Source organism: Anomaloglossus baeobatrachus, unplaced genomic scaffold, assembly GCF_048569485.1.
Source record: "Anomaloglossus baeobatrachus isolate aAnoBae1 unplaced genomic scaffold, aAnoBae1.hap1 Scaffold_226, whole genome shotgun sequence".
NCBI lineage: Eukaryota > Metazoa > Chordata > Amphibia > Anura > Aromobatidae > Anomaloglossus > Anomaloglossus baeobatrachus.
Genome location: NW_027442000.1, coordinates 105,110 through 121,155, shown reverse-complemented (window position 1 = coordinate 121,155; position 16,046 = coordinate 105,110). Strand labels below are relative to the sequence as shown.

At 47.2% G+C, this 16,046-nt stretch overlaps 9 non-coding genes across 9 annotated transcripts; all 9 read right to left on the bottom strand.

The window, feature by feature from the left end:
- Nucleotides 1–746: 746 nt before the first annotated feature.
- On the bottom strand, nt 747–937 carry LOC142261642 (U2 spliceosomal RNA). The gene has a single exon (XR_012729235.1). It is a non-coding gene; the product is annotated as a U2 spliceosomal RNA (small nuclear RNA).
- A 1,387-nt stretch (nt 938–2,324) lies between these two features.
- On the bottom strand, nt 2,325–2,515 carry LOC142261641 (U2 spliceosomal RNA). The gene has a single exon (XR_012729234.1). It is a non-coding gene; the product is annotated as a U2 spliceosomal RNA (small nuclear RNA).
- A 1,387-nt stretch (nt 2,516–3,902) lies between these two features.
- On the bottom strand, nt 3,903–4,093 carry LOC142261640 (U2 spliceosomal RNA). Its single transcript, XR_012729233.1, has one exon. It is a non-coding gene; the product is annotated as a U2 spliceosomal RNA (small nuclear RNA).
- A 1,387-nt stretch (nt 4,094–5,480) lies between these two features.
- LOC142261639 (U2 spliceosomal RNA) lies at nt 5,481–5,671 on the bottom strand. The gene has a single exon (XR_012729232.1). It is a non-coding gene; the product is annotated as a U2 spliceosomal RNA (small nuclear RNA).
- Nucleotides 5,672–7,058: 1,387 nt separating this feature from the next.
- Nucleotides 7,059–7,251, bottom strand: LOC142261541 (U2 spliceosomal RNA). Its single transcript, XR_012729162.1, has one exon. It is a non-coding gene; the product is annotated as a U2 spliceosomal RNA (small nuclear RNA).
- Nucleotides 7,252–9,440: 2,189 nt separating this feature from the next.
- Nucleotides 9,441–9,631, bottom strand: LOC142261636 (U2 spliceosomal RNA). Its single transcript, XR_012729230.1, has one exon. It is a non-coding gene; the product is annotated as a U2 spliceosomal RNA (small nuclear RNA).
- Nucleotides 9,632–11,018: 1,387 nt separating this feature from the next.
- LOC142261635 (U2 spliceosomal RNA) lies at nt 11,019–11,209 on the bottom strand. Its single transcript, XR_012729229.1, has one exon. It is a non-coding gene; the product is annotated as a U2 spliceosomal RNA (small nuclear RNA).
- A 1,387-nt stretch (nt 11,210–12,596) lies between these two features.
- Nucleotides 12,597–12,787, bottom strand: LOC142261634 (U2 spliceosomal RNA). The gene has a single exon (XR_012729228.1). It is a non-coding gene; the product is annotated as a U2 spliceosomal RNA (small nuclear RNA).
- Nucleotides 12,788–14,174: 1,387 nt separating this feature from the next.
- LOC142261561 (U2 spliceosomal RNA) lies at nt 14,175–14,370 on the bottom strand. Its single transcript, XR_012729179.1, has one exon. It is a non-coding gene; the product is annotated as a U2 spliceosomal RNA (small nuclear RNA).
- Nucleotides 14,371–16,046: the final 1,676 nt, after the last annotated feature.

Genomic DNA, 16,046 nt, shown 5'->3' with positions numbered 1-16,046 from the left:
ACAGAAAAGCTTACTATCAAAGGTTAGAGGGGGGCTTTCTCAGAGGGCTTTTTACAGTTTTTCTATTCCCAATTAGCCGTTTAAGTGTACTTATTGAAAGTAGTAATTCTTTCATAGGCCGCCCTTTCTTAGTATTTGACGTTCCTTATATTGCGGTATGAGGCTTCGCAGTAGGTTGCAAACATTCATCACCCATGACTGTCCCCAATTGAGCTCAGAAGCTCAATGTCTATCATGACCTCTCTTTTAGAATGTCCAAGAGCAAGCAAACTATTCCTCCAGGAGAGGGCGCCAACAGACTACTAAAGAGATCATCATTACTCAAAGAAAACCCCAAAAACCAATGCATGATAGGAATAAACAGGTAACTTTCTTTGGAGTGGAAGCGGAGAGATCGCACCAGATGCCAATTCTAGATGTTATCACACCTGTGGTCACTGCAGCAGCAGGTGAATCCACTTTGTCCAAAAGGGATCTATTCCATTCAATTGCAAATGATCTAGATAAGACAGAGAACTGCAGCACGGGGACATAGCCGAGTTGGTCAGGTTGAGTGGTGATGAGTTTGCTATTTGGATGAATAAAGAAAGTCAAAAGTGTGAAAGATAAAAAACAAAAGGAGGAAGTGTGAAAAGTGAATGGGCCAAATTGAGGTGCATATGAAGACGTATGCTTTCTTCCAATTCATTAAATCGGGCTAATATGAATCAGGTGAATTGAGTTCTGCTTTTGGAAACTGGGTTAAGAAGGGGTGCACCGTTCCTGGAGGTACTGCAATACCAGGTCAATGCGTGGAGTGGACAGAGCAAGCTCTTTTTCCATCTCCCTGTTCTAAAAATCCATTTAATATATGGTCCCCAGATAGGGGACGTATCAGATATTAAACTGATAAGAACAGATACTACACTTGATCTTAGCCAAAAGGCCGAGAAGCGATAACCAGAATTGGTTTGGGCCTCGAGTGGCACCCTGGCCTATGCCGGACACATCTTAGGGAGAGAGAGCGAGAGGGAGACAAACCCACGCCTACACAAGACATTTTGTCACCCAAGCCAACCCTTGAAAAGGCTGCTTTGCAGAGCCAAAACAAGAAGAATGGTGCGTTTTGCAGCCGCCGCCCACTGCAATGAATCTGAATAACTCCTCCTTTAGGGCGCAAGCAACTCCCCTCCCCCTTGCAGTCTTTCCAATTCACGATACAAAAAGACGGACAGGACAGGTTGCCTGACTTTCCGTCACTGCCACCCTTTGCCATCCTTACCCGTAGAAAGCCCTTTCATCATCCCCAAACCCTAATCTTTTCCCTTTCCTTCCCAGCCCCCAAACCCTGCCCTCTGTACCTTTCTCACCACCCGCTTCCCTTCTCCTGTCATCCCCCTACCACCCGGGAAAAAAAGAGATTGCCCCCTCCTTCCACTAGCCCACCCTCCCACCCAAAGAACAACTTCTTCTGCGCAGCTTGTTTTCTAGGCAGCAGCGCTATTGTGATGTCATCGGGGGGCATTGTGACAAGCCGCCAGTGTTCCGTCTCTTCATGTTGTGCACAGTTCAAACGGAAAATACATCAACAGGCAGACTACAGAAAAGCTTACTATCAAAGGTTAGAGGGGGGCTTTCTCAGAGGGCTTTTTACAGTTTTTCTATTCCCAATTAGCCGTTTAAGTGTACTTATTGAAAGTAGTAATTCTTTCATAGGCCGCCCTTTCTTAGTATTTGACGTTCCTTATATTGCGGTATGAGGCTTCGCAGTAGGTTGCAAACATTCATCACCCATGACTGTCCCCAATTGAGCTCAGAAGCTCAATGTCTATCATGACCTCTCTTTTAGAATGTCCAAGAGCAAGCAAACTATTCCTCCAGGAGAGGGCGCCAACAGACTACTAAAGAGATCATCATTACTCAAAGAAAACCCCAAAAACCAATGCATGATAGGAATAAACAGGTAACTTTCTTTGGAGTGGAAGCGGAGAGATCGCACCAGATGCCAATTCTAGATGTTATCACACCTGTGGTCACTGCAGCAGCAGGTGAATCCACTTTGTCCAAAAGGGATCTATTCCATTCAATTGCAAATGATCTAGATAAGACAGAGAACTGCAGCACGGGGACATAGCCGAGTTGGTCAGGTTGAGTGGTGATGAGTTTGCTATTTGGATGAATAAAGAAAGTCAAAAGTGTGAAAGATAAAAAACAAAAGGAGGAAGTGTGAAAAGTGAATGGGCCAAATTGAGGTGCATATGAAGACGTATGCTTTCTTCCAATTCATTAAATCGGGCTAATATGAATCAGGTGAATTGAGTTCTGCTTTTGGAAACTGGGTTAAGAAGGGGTGCACCGTTCCTGGAGGTACTGCAATACCAGGTCAATGCGTGGAGTGGACAGAGCAAGCTCTTTTTCCATCTCCCTGTTCTAAAAATCCATTTAATATATGGTCCCCAGATAGGGGACGTATCAGATATTAAACTGATAAGAACAGATACTACACTTGATCTTAGCCAAAAGGCCGAGAAGCGATAACCAGAATTGGTTTGGGCCTCGAGTGGCACCCTGGCCTATGCCGGACACATCTTAGGGAGAGAGAGCGAGAGGGAGACAAACCCACGCCTACACAAGACATTTTGTCACCCAAGCCAACCCTTGAAAAGGCTGCTTTGCAGAGCCAAAACAAGAAGAATGGTGCGTTTTGCAGCCGCCGCCCACTGCAATGAATCTGAATAACTCCTCCTTTAGGGCGCAAGCAACTCCCCTCCCCCTTGCAGTCTTTCCAATTCACGATACAAAAAGACGGACAGGACAGGTTGCCTGACTTTCCGTCACTGCCACCCTTTGCCATCCTTACCCGTAGAAAGCCCTTTCATCATCCCCAAACCCTAATCTTTTCCCTTTCCTTCCCAGCCCCCAAACCCTGCCCTCTGTACCTTTCTCACCACCCGCTTCCCTTCTCCTGTCATCCCCCTACCACCCGGGAAAAAAAGAGATTGCCCCCTCCTTCCACTAGCCCACCCTCCCACCCAAAGAACAACTTCTTCTGCGCAGCTTGTTTTCTAGGCAGCAGCGCTATTGTGATGTCATCGGGGGGCATTGTGACAAGCCGCCAGTGTTCCGTCTCTTCATGTTGTGCACAGTTCAAACGGAAAATACATCAACAGGCAGACTACAGAAAAGCTTACTATCAAAGGTTAGAGGGGGGCTTTCTCAGAGGGCTTTTTACAGTTTTTCTATTCCCAATTAGCCGTTTAAGTGTACTTATTGAAAGTAGTAATTCTTTCATAGGCCGCCCTTTCTTAGTATTTGACGTTCCTTATATTGCGGTATGAGGCTTCGCAGTAGGTTGCAAACATTCATCACCCATGACTGTCCCCAATTGAGCTCAGAAGCTCAATGTCTATCATGACCTCTCTTTTAGAATGTCCAAGAGCAAGCAAACTATTCCTCCAGGAGAGGGCGCCAACAGACTACTAAAGAGATCATCATTACTCAAAGAAAACCCCAAAAACCAATGCATGATAGGAATAAACAGGTAACTTTCTTTGGAGTGGAAGCGGAGAGATCGCACCAGATGCCAATTCTAGATGTTATCACACCTGTGGTCACTGCAGCAGCAGGTGAATCCACTTTGTCCAAAAGGGATCTATTCCATTCAATTGCAAATGATCTAGATAAGACAGAGAACTGCAGCACGGGGACATAGCCGAGTTGGTCAGGTTGAGTGGTGATGAGTTTGCTATTTGGATGAATAAAGAAAGTCAAAAGTGTGAAAGATAAAAAACAAAAGGAGGAAGTGTGAAAAGTGAATGGGCCAAATTGAGGTGCATATGAAGACGTATGCTTTCTTCCAATTCATTAAATCGGGCTAATATGAATCAGGTGAATTGAGTTCTGCTTTTGGAAACTGGGTTAAGAAGGGGTGCACCGTTCCTGGAGGTACTGCAATACCAGGTCAATGCGTGGAGTGGACAGAGCAAGCTCTTTTTCCATCTCCCTGTTCTAAAAATCCATTTAATATATGGTCCCCAGATAGGGGACGTATCAGATATTAAACTGATAAGAACAGATACTACACTTGATCTTAGCCAAAAGGCCGAGAAGCGATAACCAGAATTGGTTTGGGCCTCGAGTGGCACCCTGGCCTATGCCGGACACATCTTAGGGAGAGAGAGCGAGAGGGAGACAAACCCACGCCTACACAAGACATTTTGTCACCCAAGCCAACCCTTGAAAAGGCTGCTTTGCAGAGCCAAAACAAGAAGAATGGTGCGTTTTGCAGCCGCCGCCCACTGCAATGAATCTGAATAACTCCTCCTTTAGGGCGCAAGCAACTCCCCTCCCCCTTGCAGTCTTTCCAATTCACGATACAAAAAGACGGACAGGACAGGTTGCCTGACTTTCCGTCACTGCCACCCTTTGCCATCCTTACCCGTAGAAAGCCCTTTCATCATCCCCAAACCCTAATCTTTTCCCTTTCCTTCCCAGCCCCCAAACCCTGCCCTCTGTACCTTTCTCACCACCCGCTTCCCTTCTCCTGTCATCCCCCTACCACCCGGGAAAAAAAGAGATTGCCCCCTCCTTCCACTAGCCCACCCTCCCACCCAAAGAACAACTTCTTCTGCGCAGCTTGTTTTCTAGGCAGCAGCGCTATTGTGATGTCATCGGGGGGCATTGTGACAAGCCGCCAGTGTTCCGTCTCTTCATGTTGTGCACAGTTCAAACGGAAAATACATCAACAGGCAGACTACAGAAAAGCTTACTATCAAAGGTTAGAGGGGGGCTTTCTCAGAGGGCTTTTTACAGTTTTTCTATTCCCAATTAGCCGTTTAAGTGTACTTATTGAAAGTAGTAATTCTTTCATAGGCCGCCCTTTCTTAGTATTTGACGTTCCTTATATTGCGGTATGAGGCTTCGCAGTAGGTTGCAAACATTCATCACCCATGACTGTCCCCAATTGAGCTCAGAAGCTCAATGTCTATCATGACCTCTCTTTTAGAATGTCCAAGAGCAAGCAAACTATTCCTCCAGGAGAGGGCGCCAACAGACTACTAAAGAGATCATCATTACTCAAAGAAAACCCCAAAAACCAATGCATGATAGGAATAAACAGGTAACTTTCTTTGGAGTGGAAGCGGAGAGATCGCACCAGATGCCAATTCTAGATGTTATCACACCTGTGGTCACTGCAGCAGCAGGTGAATCCACTTTGTCCAAAAGGGATCTATTCCATTCAATTGCAAATGATCTAGATAAGACAGAGAACTGCAGCACGGGGACATAGCCGAGTTGGTCAGGTTGAGTGGTGATGAGTTTGCTATTTGGATGAATAAAGAAAGTCAAAAGTGTGAAAGATAAAAAACAAAAGGAGGAAGTGTGAAAAGTGAATGGGCCAAATTGAGGTGCATATGAAGACGTATGCTTTCTTCCAATTCATTAAATCGGGCTAATATGAATCAGGTGAATTGAGTTCTGCTTTTGGAAACTGGGTTAAGAAGGGGTGCACCGTTCCTGGAGGTACTGCAATACCAGGTCAATGCGTGGAGTGGACAGAGCAAGCTCTTTTTCCATCTCCCTGTTCTAAAAATCCATTTAATATATGGTCCCCAGATAGGGGACGTATCAGATATTAAACTGATAAGAACAGATACTACACTTGATCTTAGCCAAAAGGCCGAGAAGCGATAACCAGAATTGGTTTGGGCCTCGAGTGGCACCCTGGCCTATGCCGGACACATCTTAGGGAGAGAGAGCGAGAGGGAGACAAACCCACGCCTACACAAGACATTTTGTCACCCAAGCCAACCCTTGAAAAGGCTGCTTTGCAGAGCCAAAACAAGAAGAATGGTGCGTTTTGCAGCCGCCGCCCACTGCAATGAATCTGAATAACTCCTCCTTTAGGGCGCAAGCAACTCCCCTCCCCCTTGCAGTCTTTCCAATTCACGATACAAAAAGACGGACAGGACAGGTTGCCTGACTTTCCGTCACTGCCACCCTTTGCCATCCTTACCCGTAGAAAGCCCTTTCATCATCCCCAAACCCTAATCTTTTCCCTTTCCTTCCCAGCCCCCAAACCCTGCCCTCTGTACCTTTCTCACCACCCGCTTCCCTTCTCCTGTCATCCCCCTACCACCCGGGAAAAAAAGAGATTGCCCCCTCCTTCCACTAGCCCACCCTCCCACCCAAAGAACAACTTCTTCTGCGCAGCTTGTTTTCTAGGCAGCAGCGCTATTGTGATGTCATCGGGGGGCATTGTGACAAGCCGCCAGTGTTCCGTCTCTTCATGTTGTGCACAGTTCAAACGGAAAATACATCAACAGGCAGACTACAGAAAAGCTTACTATCAAAGGTTAGAGGGGGGCTTTCTCAGAGGGCTTTTTACAGTTTTTCTATTCCCAATTAGCCGTTTAAGTGTACTTATTGAAAGTAGTAATTCTTTCATAGGCCGCCCTTTCTTAGTATTTGACGTTCCTTATATTGCGGTATGAGGCTTCGCAGTAGGTTGCAAACATTCATCACCCATGACTGTCCCCAATTGAGCTCAGAAGCTCAATGTCTATCATGACCTCTCTTTTAGAATGTCCAAGAGCAAGCAAACTATTCCTCCAGGAGAGGGCGCCAACAGACTACTAAAGAGATCATCATTACTCAAAGAAAACCCCAAAAACCAATGCATGATAGGAATAAACAGGTAACTTTCTTTGGAGTGGAAGCGGAGAGATCGCACCATATGCCAATTCTAGATGTTATCACACCTGTGGTCACTGCAGCAGCAGGTGAATCCACTTTGTCCAAAAGGGATCTATTCCATTCAATTGCAAATGATCTAGATAAGACAGAGAACTGCAGCACGGGGACATAGCCGAGTTGGTCAGGTTGAGTGGTGATGAGTTTGCTATTTGGATGAATAAAGAAAGTCAAAAGTGTGAAAGATAAAAAACAAAAGGAGGAAGTGTGAAAAGTGAATGGGCCAAATTGAGGTGCATATGAAGACGTATGCTTTCTTCCAATTCATTAAATCGGGCTAATATGAATCAGGTGAATTGAGTTCTGCTTTTGGAAACTGGGTTAAGAAGGGGTGCACCGTTCCTGGAGGTACTGCAATACCAGGTCAATGCGTGGAGTGGACAGAGCAAGCTCTTTTTCCATCTCCCTGTTCTAAAAATCCATTTAATATATGGTCCCCAGATAGGGGACGTATCAGATATTAAACTGATAAGAACAGATTTTTGATTTAATGAAGCTTTCCAAAGCACCACAAAAAATGTATGACCGAAGTCACACCAAAAACAGTGCAAAGGCTAGGATTCGTGTGGACCCCACCGTGAGGAGAGGGTCCCCAAAAATCAACCCCGTCCCTCCGAGCCAGAAGGCCACAGCAAGGGTCAGGGATCTTCGGTGCTCCCCCAAGCCGAAGCCTGGTTGAGCCTTGTCGTTGCTCCCAGCGTCCACCCAGGCATCTTACCCAAGTGGAGTAGAGAGCTACTAGTTGTTGGTTTCGCAGCCGAAACTGCCCGGACCGTCAACCGGTGTTGGTTTCTCAGCCCAAGGCTAACCGGACCTCCAACCGGGTGTTGGTTTCTCAGCCGAAGCTGACCCAGACCTCCAACCGGGTGTTGGTTTCTCAGCCGAAGCTGACCCAGACCTCCAACCGGGTGTTAGTTTCTCAGCCCAAAGCTGACCAGACCTCCGACCGGGATTATAAAAATTTCCCTTCCTAGCCAGAAGGCCGGGATAGGGTAATATGCTCAAAAAGTATGAAAAGGCAAGGTACGGTGTGCTACAGAGCCCAAGGCTTGCCGGGGTCCCAAGCCAGCAAGCTCAGACTCACTCCAGGGTCGTCAGTCCTGGGGCACGTTGTACCATAGCCCCCCACCCTTACTCAGTCTAATAGCCTCGATCCTGGTAGGGCCATGTTTTCCTCTAGATGAATATACTATCCACCCAGAGTACTAGCAAGCGCAACCTTCCAGTGTGCATTGTATCATTGTACTAAGGTGGCCTGGAGCTTAAACCACCTCTTCGAACAACACTACACTTGATCTTAGCCAAAAGGCCGAGAAGCGATAACCAGAATTGGTTTGGGCCTCGAGTGGCACCCTGGCCTATGCCGGACACATCTTAGGGAGAGAGAGCGAGAGGGAGACAAACCCACGCCTACACAAGACATTTTGTCACCCAAGCCAACCCTTGAAAAGGCTGCTTTGCAGAGCCAAAACAAGAAGAATGGTGCGTTTTGCAGCCGCCGCCCACTGCAATGAATCTGAATAACTCCTCCTTTAGGGCGCAAGCAACTCCCCTCCCCCTTGCAGTCTTTCCAATTCACGATACAAAAAGACGGACAGGACAGGTTGCCTGACTTTCCGTCACTGCCACCCTTTGCCATCCTTACCCGTAGAAAGCCCTTTCATCATCCCCAAACCCTAATCTTTTCCCTTTCCTTCCCAGCCCCCAAACCCTGCCCTCTGTACCTTTCTCACCACCCGCTTCCCTTCTCCTGTCATCCCCCTACCACCCGGGAAAAAAAGAGATTGCCCCCTCCTTCCACTAGCCCACCCTCCCACCCAAAGAACAACTTCTTCTGCGCAGCTTGTTTTCTAGGCAGCAGCGCTATTGTGATGTCATCGGGGGGCATTGTGACAAGCCGCCAGTGTTCCGTCTCTTCATGTTGTGCACAGTTCAAACGGAAAATACATCAACAGGCAGACTACAGAAAAGCTTACTATCAAAGGTTAGAGGGGGGCTTTCTCAGAGGGCTTTTTACAGTTTTTCTATTCCCAATTAGCCGTTTAAGTGTACTTATTGAAAGTAGTAATTCTTTCATAGGCCGCCCTTTCTTAGTATTTGACGTTCCTTATATTGCGGTATGAGGCTTCGCAGTAGGTTGCAAACATTCATCACCCATGACTGTCCCCAATTGAGCTCAGAAGCTCAATGTCTATCATGACCTCTCTTTTAGAATGTCCAAGAGCAAGCAAACTATTCCTCCAGGAGAGGGCGCCAACAGACTACTAAAGAGATCATCATTACTCAAAGAAAACCCCAAAAACCAATGCATGATAGGAATAAACAGGTAACTTTCTTTGGAGTGGAAGCGGAGAGATCGCACCAGATGCCAATTCTAGATGTTATCACACCTGTGGTCACTGCAGCAGCAGGTGAATCCACTTTGTCCAAAAGGGATCTATTCCATTCAATTGCAAATGATCTAGATAAGACAGAGAACTGCAGCACGGGGACATAGCCGAGTTGGTCAGGTTGAGTGGTGATGAGTTTGCTATTTGGATGAATAAAGAAAGTCAAAAGTGTGAAAGATAAAAAACAAAAGGAGGAAGTGTGAAAAGTGAATGGGCCAAATTGAGGTGCATATGAAGACGTATGCTTTCTTCCAATTCATTAAATCGGGCTAATATGAATCAGGTGAATTGAGTTCTGCTTTTGGAAACTGGGTTAAGAAGGGGTGCACCGTTCCTGGAGGTACTGCAATACCAGGTCAATGCGTGGAGTGGACAGAGCAAGCTCTTTTTCCATCTCCCTGTTCTAAAAATCCATTTAATATATGGTCCCCAGATAGGGGACGTATCAGATATTAAACTGATAAGAACAGATACTACACTTGATCTTAGCCAAAAGGCCGAGAAGCGATAACCAGAATTGGTTTGGGCCTCGAGTGGCACCCTGGCCTATGCCGGACACATCTTAGGGAGAGAGAGCGAGAGGGAGACAAACCCACGCCTACACAAGACATTTTGTCACCCAAGCCAACCCTTGAAAAGGCTGCTTTGCAGAGCCAAAACAAGAAGAATGGTGCGTTTTGCAGCCGCCGCCCACTGCAATGAATCTGAATAACTCCTCCTTTAGGGCGCAAGCAACTCCCCTCCCCCTTGCAGTCTTTCCAATTCACGATACAAAAAGACGGACAGGACAGGTTGCCTGACTTTCCGTCACTGCCACCCTTTGCCATCCTTACCCGTAGAAAGCCCTTTCATCATCCCCAAACCCTAATCTTTTCCCTTTCCTTCCCAGCCCCCAAACCCTGCCCTCTGTACCTTTCTCACCACCCGCTTCCCTTCTCCTGTCATCCCCCTACCACCCGGGAAAAAAAGAGATTGCCCCCTCCTTCCACTAGCCCACCCTCCCACCCAAAGAACAACTTCTTCTGCGCAGCTTGTTTTCTAGGCAGCAGCGCTATTGTGATGTCATCGGGGGGCATTGTGACAAGCCGCCAGTGTTCCGTCTCTTCATGTTGTGCACAGTTCAAACGGAAAATACATCAACAGGCAGACTACAGAAAAGCTTACTATCAAAGGTTAGAGGGGGGCTTTCTCAGAGGGCTTTTTACAGTTTTTCTATTCCCAATTAGCCGTTTAAGTGTACTTATTGAAAGTAGTAATTCTTTCATAGGCCGCCCTTTCTTAGTATTTGACGTTCCTTATATTGCGGTATGAGGCTTCGCATTAGGTTGCAAACATTCATCACCCATGACTGTCCCCAATTGAGCTCAGAAGCTCAATGTCTATCATGACCTCTCTTTTAGAATGTCCAAGAGCAAGCAAACTATTCCTCCAGGAGAGGGCGCCAACAGACTACTAAAGAGATCATCATTACTCAAAGAAAACCCCAAAAACCAATGCATGATAGGAATAAACAGGTAACTTTCTTTGGAGTGGAAGCGGAGAGATCGCACCAGATGCCAATTCTAGATGTTATCACACCTGTGGTCACTGCAGCAGCAGGTGAATCCACTTTGTCCAAAAGGGATCTATTCCATTCAATTGCAAATGATCTAGATAAGACAGAGAACTGCAGCACGGGGACATAGCCGAGTTGGTCAGGTTGAGTGGTGATGAGTTTGCTATTTGGATGAATAAAGAAAGTCAAAAGTGTGAAAGATAAAAAACAAAAGGAGGAAGTGTGAAAAGTGAATGGGCCAAATTGAGGTGCATATGAAGACGTATGCTTTCTTCCAATTCATTAAATCGGGCTAATATGAATCAGGTGAATTGAGTTCTGCTTTTGGAAACTGGGTTAAGAAGGGGTGCACCGTTCCTGGAGGTACTGCAATACCAGGTCAATGCGTGGAGTGGACAGAGCAAGCTCTTTTTCCATCTCCCTGTTCTAAAAATCCATTTAATATATGGTCCCCAGATAGGGGACGTATCAGATATTAAACTGATAAGAACAGATACTACACTTGATCTTAGCCAAAAGGCCGAGAAGCGATAACCAGAATTGGTTTGGGCCTCGAGTGGCACCCTGGCCTATGCCGGACACATCTTAGGGAGAGAGAGCGAGAGGGAGACAAACCCACGCCTACACAAGACATTTTGTCACCCAAGCCAACCCTTGAAAAGGCTGCTTTGCAGAGCCAAAACAAGAAGAATGGTGCGTTTTGCAGCCGCCGCCCACTGCAATGAATCTGAATAACTCCTCCTTTAGGGCGCAAGCAACTCCCCTCCCCCTTGCAGTCTTTCCAATTCACGATACAAAAAGACGGACAGGACAGGTTGCCTGACTTTCCGTCACTGCCACCCTTTGCCATCCTTACCCGTAGAAAGCCCTTTCATCATCCCCAAACCCTAATCTTTTCCCTTTCCTTCCCAGCCCCCAAACCCTGCCCTCTGTACCTTTCTCACCACCCGCTTCCCTTCTCCTGTCATCCCCCTACCACCCGGGAAAAAAAGAGATTGCCCCCTCCTTCCACTAGCCCACCCTCCCACCCAAAGAACAACTTCTTCTGCGCAGCTTGTTTTCTAGGCAGCAGCGCTATTGTGATGTCATCGGGGGGCATTGTGACAAGCCGCCAGTGTTCCGTCTCTTCATGTTGTGCACAGTTCAAACGGAAAATACATCAACAGGCAGACTACAGAAAAGCTTACTATCAAAGGTTAGAGGGGGGCTTTCTCAGAGGGCTTTTTACAGTTTTTCTATTCCCAATTAGCCGTTTAAGTGTACTTATTGAAAGTAGTAATTCTTTCATAGGCCGCCCTTTCTTAGTATTTGACGTTCCTTATATTGCGGTATGAGGCTTCGCAGTAGGTTGCAAACATTCATCACCCATGACTGTCCCCAATTGAGCTCAGAAGCTCAATGTCTATCATGACCTCTCTTTTAGAATGTCCAAGAGCAAGCAAACTATTCCTCCAGGAGAGGGCGCCAACAGACTACTAAAGAGATCATCATTACTCAAAGAAAACCCCAAAAACCAATGCATGATAGGAATAAACAGGTAACTTTCTTTGGAGTGGAAGCGGAGAGATCGCACCAGATGCCAATTCTAGATGTTATCACACCTGTGGTCACTGCAGCAGCAGGTGAATCCACTTTGTCCAAAAGGGATCTATTCCATTCAATTGCAAATGATCTAGATAAGACAGAGAACTGCAGCACGGGGACATAGCCGAGTTGGTCAGGTTGAGTGGTGATGAGTTTGCTATTTGGATGAATAAAGAAAGTCAAAAGTGTGAAAGATAAAAAACAAAAGGAGGAAGTGTGAAAAGTGAATGGGCCAAATTGAGGTGCATATGAAGACGTATGCTTTCTTCCAATTCATTAAATCGGGCTAATATGAATCAGGTGAATTGAGTTCTGCTTTTGGAAACTGGGTTAAGAAGGGGTGCACCGTTCCTGGAGGTACTGCAATACCAGGTCAATGCGTGGAGTGGACAGAGCAAGCTCTTTTTCCATCTCCCTGTTCTAAAAATCCATTTAATATATGGTCCCCAGATAGGGGACGTATCAGATATTAAACTGATAAGAACAGATACTACACTTGATCTTAGCCAAAAGGCCGAGAAGCGATAACCAGAATTGGTTTGGGCCTCGAGTGGCACCCTGGCCTATGCCGGACACATCTTAGGGAGAGAGAGCGAGAGGGAGACAAACCCACGCCTACACAAGACATTTTGTCACCCAAGCCAACCCTTGAAAAGGCTGCTTTGCAGAGCCAAAACAAGAAGAATGGTGCGTTTTGCAGCCGCCGCCCACTGCAATGAATCTGAATAACTCCTCCTTTAGGGCGCAAGCAACTCCCCTCCCCCTTGCAGTCTTTCCAATTCACGATACAAAAAGACGGACAGGACAGGTTGCCTGACTTTCCGTCACTGCCACCCTTTGCCATCCTTACCCGTAGAAAGCCCTTTCATCATCCCCAAACCCTAATCTTTTCCCTTTCCTTCCCAGCCCCCAAACCCTGCCCTCTGTACCTTTCTCACCACCCGCTTCCCTTCTCCTGTCATCCCCCTACCACCCGGGAAAAAAAGAGATTGCCCCCTCCTTCCACTAGCCCACCCTCCCACCCAAAGAACAACTTCTTCTGCGCAGCTTGTTTTCTAGGCAGCAGCGCTATTGTGATGTCATCGGGGGGCATTGTGACAAGCCGCCAGTGTTCCGTCTCTTCATGTTGTGCACAGTTCAAACGGAAAATACATCAACAGGCAGACTACAGAAAAGCTTACTATCAAAGGTTAGAGGGGGGCTTTCTCAGAGGGCTTTTTACAGTTTTTCTATTCCCAATTAGCCGTTTAAGTGTACTTATTGAAAGTAGTAATTCTTTCATAGGCCGCCCTTTCTTAGTATTTGACGTTCCTTATATTGCGGTATGAGGCTTCGCAGTAGGTTGCAAACATTCATCACCCATGACTGTCCCCAATTGAGCTCAGAAGCTCAATGTCTATCATGACCTCTCTTTTAGAATGTCCAAGAGCAAGCAAACTATTCCTCCAGGAGAGGGCGCCAACAGACTACTAAAGAGATCATCATTACTCAAAGAAAACCCCAAAAACCAATGCATGATAGGAATAAACAGGTAACTTTCTTTGGAGTGGAAGCGGAGAGATCGCACCAGATGCCAATTCTAGATGTTATCACACCTGTGGTCACTGCAGCAGCAGGTGAATCCACTTTGTCCAAAAGGGATCTATTCCATTCAATTGCAAATGATCTAGATAAGACAGAGAACTGCAGCACGGGGACATAGCCGAGTTGGTCAGGTTGAGTGGTGATGAGTTTGCTATTTGGATGAATAAAGAAAGTCAAAAGTGTGAAAGATAAAAAACAAAAGGAGGAAGTGTGAAAAGTGAATGGGCCAAATTGAGGTGCATATGAAGACGTATGCTTTCTTCCAATTCATTAAATCGGGCTAATATGAATCAGGTGAATTGAGTTCTGCTTTTGGAAACTGGGTTAAGAAGGGGTGCACCGTTCCTGGAGGTACTGCAATACCAGGTCAATGCGTGGAGTGGACAGAGCAAGCTCTTTTTCCATCTCCCTGTTCTAAAAATCCATTTAATATATGGTCCCCAGATAGGGGACGTATCAGATATTAAACTGATAAGAACAGATTTTGATTTAATGAAGCTTTCCAAAGCACCGCAAAAAATGCATGACCGAAGTCACACCAAAAACAGTGCAAAGGCTAGTATTCGTGTGGACCCTTCCGTGAGGAGAGGGTCCCCAAAAATCAACCCCGTCCCTCCGAGCCAGAAGGCCACAGCAAGGGTCAGGGATCTTCGGTGCTCCCCCAAGCCGAAGCCTGGTTGAGCCTTGTCGTTGCTCCCAGCGTCCACCCAGGCATCTTACCCAAGTGGAGTAGAGAGCTACTAGTTGTTGGTTTCGCAGCCGAAACTGCCCGGACCGTCAACCGGTGTTAGTTTCTCAGCCCAAGGCTAACCGGACCTCCAACCGGGTGTTGGTTTCTCAGCCGAAGCTGACCCGGACCTCCAACCGGGTGTTGGTTTCTCAGCCGAAGCTGACCCGGACCTCCAACCGGGTGTTGGTTTCTCAGCCGAAGCTGACCCGGACCTCCAACCGGGTGTTGGTTTCTCAGCCCAAAGCTGAACGGACCTCCGACCATGATTATAAAAATTTCCCTTCCTAGCCAGAAAGCCGGGATAGAGCAATATGCTCAGAAAGTATGAAAGGGCAAGGTACGGTGTGCTACAGAGCCCAAGGCTCGCCGGGGTCCCAAGCCAGCAAGCTCAGACTCACTCCAGGGTCGTCAGTCCTGGGGCACATTGCACCATAGCCCCCACACTTACTCAGTCTAATAGCCTCGATCCTGGTAGGGCCATGTTTTCCTCTAGATGAATATACTATACATCCAGAGTACTAGCAAGCGCAACCTTCCAGTGTGCATTGCATCTGCCGAGCCTCACAGATTTTGATTTAATGAAGCTTTCCAAAGCACCGCAAAAAATGCATGACCGAAGTCACACCAAAAACAGTGCAAAGGCTAGGATTCGTGTGGACCCCTCCGTGAGGAGAGGGTCCCCAAAAATCAACCCCGTCCCTCCGAGCCAGAAGGCCACAGCAAGGGTCAGGGATCTTCGGTGCTCCCCCAAGCCGAAGCCTGGTTGAGCCTTGTCGTTGCTCCCAGCGTCCACCCAGGCATCTTACCCAAGTGGAATAGAGAGCTACTAGTTGTTGGTTTCGCAGCCGAAACTGCCCGGACCGTCAACCGGTGTTGGTTTCTCAGCCCAAGGCTAACCGGACCTCCAACCGGGTGTTGGTTTCTCAGCCGAAGCTGACCCGGACCTCCAACCGGGTGTTGGTTTCTCAGCCGAAGCTGACCCAGACCTCCAACCGGGTGTTGGTTTCTCAGCCGAAGCTGACCCGGACCTCCAACCGGGTGTTGGTTTCTCAGCCCAAAGCTGAACGGACCTCCGACCATGATTATAAAAATTTCCCTTCCTAGCCAGAAGGCCGGGATAGAGCAATATGCTCAGAAAGTATGAAAGGGCAAGGTACGGTGTGCTACAGAGCCCAAGGCTCGCCGGGGTCCCAAGCCAGCAAGCTCAGACTCACTCCAGGGTCGTCAGTCCTGGGGCACATTGCACCATAGCCCCCACACTTACTCAGTCTAATAGCCTCGATCCTGGTAGGGCCATGTTTTCCTCTAGATGAATATACTATACATCAAGAGTACTAGCAAGCGCAACCTTCCAGTGTGCATTGCATCTGCCGAGCCTCACAGATTTTTGATTTAATGAAGCTTTCCAAAGCACCGCAAAAAATGCATGACCGAAGTCACACCAAAAACAGTGCAAAGGCTAGGATTCGTG